We start from the raw sequence: 5,543 nt of genomic DNA on the forward strand, positions 1-5,543 counted from the left end.
GAAGTAGTGGTAAAAAACGCCCATTAAAAAAAAACACAAAATGCAAAGCTGAAAATTTGTATGCTCCCTCGCATGGACCTAATGAACCTCCATACCAACTTTGGTGAAGATCCATCTACACCCTGCGAAGTACTTACATGTACATACAAGAGACAGTACTATTATACGTATATAGATTACATAAAAACTTGCGAACATGAAGATTTTTATGTTACCAAAAAAGTTCATTAACAGTTCAGCTTTAACTTTATCCAGAAGATCATCTTGAATGAAAAATCAGCCCATTTTTAAGCAAAACTGTTCAGTTGTTTTTTTTATTTGAAATGCTTAATGCTTAAATACAACTAAAAAATTAACTAGTCTAATTGAAGTATTTGCTCTATGATAATTTTTGTTTATATTTAGAACAACGGTGTTATGTAATAAATGGATTTTCAAAGTAAAGTTCGCAAATAACGAGATAGTACTTGAGAAACTACTAATAATTTTCTTGTGTGCTACTATTACGAGTTGTCAGTACTGACAATATTCTGAAGTTGTTTGATAACCCAGATATGTGATTCAAAATGTAAAGCAACGCATTAGTCAAGGCTACTATATCAGAAATTGTATTGATGCCAATATTACGGGCTGATCAAGGTTTTTATTTCGAGGGTGGTTGGTATTTGATGTGTCTATGGCAATCTTTTCCGGAAATTTTTTTTTAAAGCATACGAGCTGGCAGATTCCAAAATTTGTGCGTATGACAGTGGGTGGGATGGAATTGGTAGCGAATTTTAGAATTTCCCTTTTTATCCTGGGTGCTTTTTGTTTATTTATTTTACTTACTTCACCCCACTTCCCTAGATCACTGTATATAATATCTAGACAAACTTGTTATAACCGTTTACATTATCCACTGAAGAGAACTGAGACAGAAATGATGTTATAAGAGATATTTTGAAGCTTAAAGGTTTGATCCTTTGGTGCACATCTTGGCAAGATACCACTATATGGCACAAACCTCTACAGCCAACGTAGTTTTGGAATATAGCCACATAAAGTGACTCGGCATGATGATACTTTAACTTTGTCCACAAGTTCCTTTGTCACGCAATGTTTGTTCCTTTAGATTTTGTTCTTTAAATATAGTTCTTTCACAGTTCAGTTAAGCAGCAGTTAATTTCGTACTTAATTTTACATAAAAACTGTAACTGAAAGAAAGAAGTTGATTCTTAATCAATATATACACACGCACGCACACACTCAAAATATAATAACCATGTTCATTAATAATTAATCATAACTGTTCTTAACAAAAAAAAATATTCAGTTGTTTGGAAGTATTTTTTTAAAACTTTAACAGTGTTTATTACATTGTTCCTGCTGTCTTCAAGGTTTAGAATATCCTCGCCATTTTAACTTCTAAATATTAGAGAATTACTATAGATTTTAATAATACACTATTACTAAAGGTTCGAATTATAAAACATACAATCATTAAACTTTAGTCTTAAAGGAAGCTTAGTCGGGTATAGCAAACCAACAAACTAGAGATAAGAAGGTCCAGAACCTTCATCAGTCAAAGTATCATTTGCTGATTACCATCCTTACAGAAAAGCTTGTTGTGTCCTGGTAACAAGCTGTCAACAGACGAAGCTTCTTTGATAAATACAATTCGTGGCCTAATGGTTAGCGTGTCAGTCAATGAATATGTTGGTCTATGGTTCATGTCCTGTTGGCGCAAAATCACGCTCCGTACTTTGGGGGCGCGAATAACTGATAAGAGTGGCGGTCAAATGTCGCTATTCGATTAGAGTAACTCAGTAATTTGTGGTGGATACTGTTGACTAACTGCCTTCTCTCTAGTCTATCGGTTCAAAATTGGAGCAGATAGCCCTTGTGTAACTTTACATAAATTTCTAAAACAAGCAAAAATACAGATAAATCATCTTTTCGGAAATAAAAGTATTCAGTGTATTGAAAATGCGAAGGCGTTAGTTTAAAGTAACATTACGTCTACTTATCTATACATATGTGTCTTGCATAAATACACACGATGATAAGTATTGGGAATTAACAGGCAGAGAAAATTCACCTTATTAAAATATTTCAATATCTATAACGTTATTATATAACAATTGCTCTTTCCCAAGTCGGTTATGATTACATGGATCCTTGGTTATTTAACTTTTATACACAACTGTTTTTATATTTCATTTGTTTTTCTTTCTTATAAAAACTTGCATATTAATTAGCAATATAATTTTAATGTTTAAGAGCTTCGTCAAGTTGTTGAGGCAGATTTAAAATAAAATTGAAAAATCTACGATATTTAGTGCTTTTCTGTCTATTTTTCAGAAACGGTACGAAGGAATTGGGCGAAACAAGATTATTTTTATTTTCTCTGTTTTCTTTAGGAATTAGCTATAACTTACTTCCGTTTAAGTCCCTTTCGCCCCACGTTTCAGGATAGAGAACTCAACAAAAATGTCAGCAGGTCGTAATGTCATAGTCCTCATCAATTATCTTCTGTCACTAAACAGTGACAATTTTTCCGCTTTGGAGAAAAGATGCTGTAGCCATAGCTCCAGACATTGCTTGAAAGAACATTATGGTGAAAATAACATTGTAAGTTAGTAATATCGGAAATCATAGCAGTAATTTCTTCAAATATTTTAATTAAGAACGTTAGCTGAATTTGTTTGTTTCATATTTTAAACTCGAGTTTATAAGTTTTGCCTCTAGATGTCACCTTTGTATACAATGGTAGTTTGACAATCCTCTATGGTGACTAATAACAGTAACACAGACGAAAGAAAAACGTAAATAAATTCCCATTACCCTTTGTTTTTCTTGCGTAAATGCGGATTAAACGGAGTGGTTAAGATAACTTATTCGCCCAGTATTATCAAACAAAAGTAGTGACTCGTAAGATGTGTAATGAAGATTGCGTTAAATGACTGTAAAATAAGAACTTGTACATCAATCAGTACATAAAGTAGTTCTTGGATGTTATCCGTTTTTTATTACAACATAAAATCCTGGCTAGTTTGAAATAATTTCGACTTTCCAGCATTAGCAAACTGAATATGACGTTGTTAAAAAAACTAATTTTTAAATACCTCAAAATTAATGAAGATATAAGCAGTTTAATGTAATTTTGTCAACGTACACTTACATGAATCAAATAAATCTGTATTCTTAAAAATGTCTTTCTTGGGCAGGTAACTTGTAGGAGAGAAAAGACTTAAAGGGGGAATCTACAGTTAGCGTGATATTTATAGCAATGTTTAGGCCTATTGACTTCCAACTGTTCTCCAACTTTTGAAATTTAAACCGTAACTCTTAATGTTTTAATGATAAAATGTTTACAGCGCTGGTTAATATACTGGCTTACTATTGTTTGTTTTGCATCTTATTGTTTCTTAAGTGAGCGTCTACTGAACTGGTTTCATTACATTGTTTTAATTTTAAAACATTTAATTGATCCAAGTACTGTATTGTTTTAATAAGAAGTATACTGCATTTTACAGTCTTCTGCACCGGTTAAGACATTATTTTAATATGGGAGCACTTAATATAGCGTTTCTAAACTTTTTCGATATCGTGGACCGTATTGCTGCCTCCCTATACTGTCGTGGACCGCTGAAACGTAAGTACCACGAGAAACCCACTACGATTTACGTATGAATATTCTTTCAGTTTTTGTTTGTTTTCCTGAAATCCCACGGACCTGTACTTGTCCTCGGATCGGTGGTTGAGAAAAGGTAATTTAGTGGACCAACAAGCACTATATTGTTTTAATAAGTCTAATGTATTTGAAAGTAGAGACTGCAAGTGGATATGACTTTCAAGTAGCTTTGTGCGAAATTCAACAAAGTTTCAGTACTTTTGACGAAATGTATAGAACGCCCATATGGTGCAGTAGATTGAAATATCATTTTTTAAAAACCCATTGTTCCTCACAATGCGATCTCTAAAAATAGATGCTCAGTTAAATCACTTTTTCAGAATAATCATGAGTGGGAATACTACGATATATGCATCTGCTAGTCTCGTTTGATCAGGCTAACGATAGTAAACATGGCCATGTATGTGAAAATAAATACTTAGGAATCGCTATGTTGAGGTTTAGATTGCTAAAATTCGTCGACATGTAGGATGCAATGATCAGTTCATTAGATACCTTGCAATTATTAAATATGTTTGAGATATTGTGGGAAGGACGTTAAAAATTCTGATAGGGCGACAGGGCTTTGGGGAATTGTTACTCTTTGACGGATATGAGACAAGTGCAATACCATAGTGAGGTTAGTCAACGTTATGACATCTTAACTGGTGAAGCATCATCCTTTAAAAAGTGTATGATATTACATCAGATAAATCAAGGTCCTAGTGAGGAACATTAAAGGTTATCAGAATAGGATTGGCAGCGTGATAAAAGAAAGTCAGGAATCCTAGTAACAGAACTTGTTATATACATATATATGGACGGCTAGATAAGATGGATGTGTAACTTTGCGCTGATGTTCTGAACAAACAAAATTTTCAGTGTTCTAAGCGTAATAGTTCACACTGTTTGCGTACGGTTCTGTAAATTTTGACGGCCGACACCACAGGTATATTACTGATAAACATTTGCAACATATTGTAATGAATACTGTAGACAGAAAATTAGTCCTAGCATTTGCCAATTTTATAAGGTTGTGGTGGGCAGAGCACAGGCAGCCCATTATGTAGGTTTGCGCTTAACAACAGCGAATTTATAAGGGAAATTAATCTTACACTACTAGTTTTAATTCCTTGAAGTAAAATTTAAACAACAGTATTTTAGTATTTGGATTTTAAACATGAAAAGTACCTTGTGCAACACAATGGCTATGGCCATTCTCGAAAAAGGGCCTAGAAATTGGAGGTACCCCTCCTCACAGTAGAACAAAACACAACCGTATTTTTAATGCATTTATACCTTAGAAATATAAAATTGATGGTTGTAAAAAAATAACCCGTTTTCAGATGTATTTATGTATGAATATTTGTAGGTACCATAGATTAGAAAGATGTGCTACTGAATGCCGCATCGAAAATCATGAAAATTGTAATAACTGTCAGTTTTTGCGATATCATAACAAAAGAGGTACCAAAATGAAACTTGTATAATGGGCTAAATGGCCAGGACAGAGATCCCAAAGGTTCAGAGATAAGCCATTCTTAATCTAGAGCTATCGACGAGACGAAGAGCAAACGGTCAACAATACTGCTACTCTTAACACCGTGTATCCTTTACCGTTATCGTAACATTTACAGATCACTGTTGAACAAGTGGACACCAAATCAGAAAAATCGTAACATTTACAGATCACTGTTGAACAAGTGGGTACCAAATCAGAAAAATCGTAACATTTACAGATCAATGTTGAACAAGTGGGCATCCAAATCAGAAAAATCGTAACATTTACAGATCACTGTTGAACAAGTGGGCATCCAAATCAGAAAAATCGTAACATTTACAGATCACTGTTGAACAAGTGGGCATCCAAATCAGAAAAATCGTAACATTT

This window comes from Limulus polyphemus, unplaced genomic scaffold (assembly GCF_000517525.1).
Source record: "Limulus polyphemus unplaced genomic scaffold, Limulus_polyphemus-2.1.2 Scaffold168, whole genome shotgun sequence".
Lineage (NCBI taxonomy): Eukaryota > Metazoa > Arthropoda > Merostomata > Xiphosura > Limulidae > Limulus > Limulus polyphemus.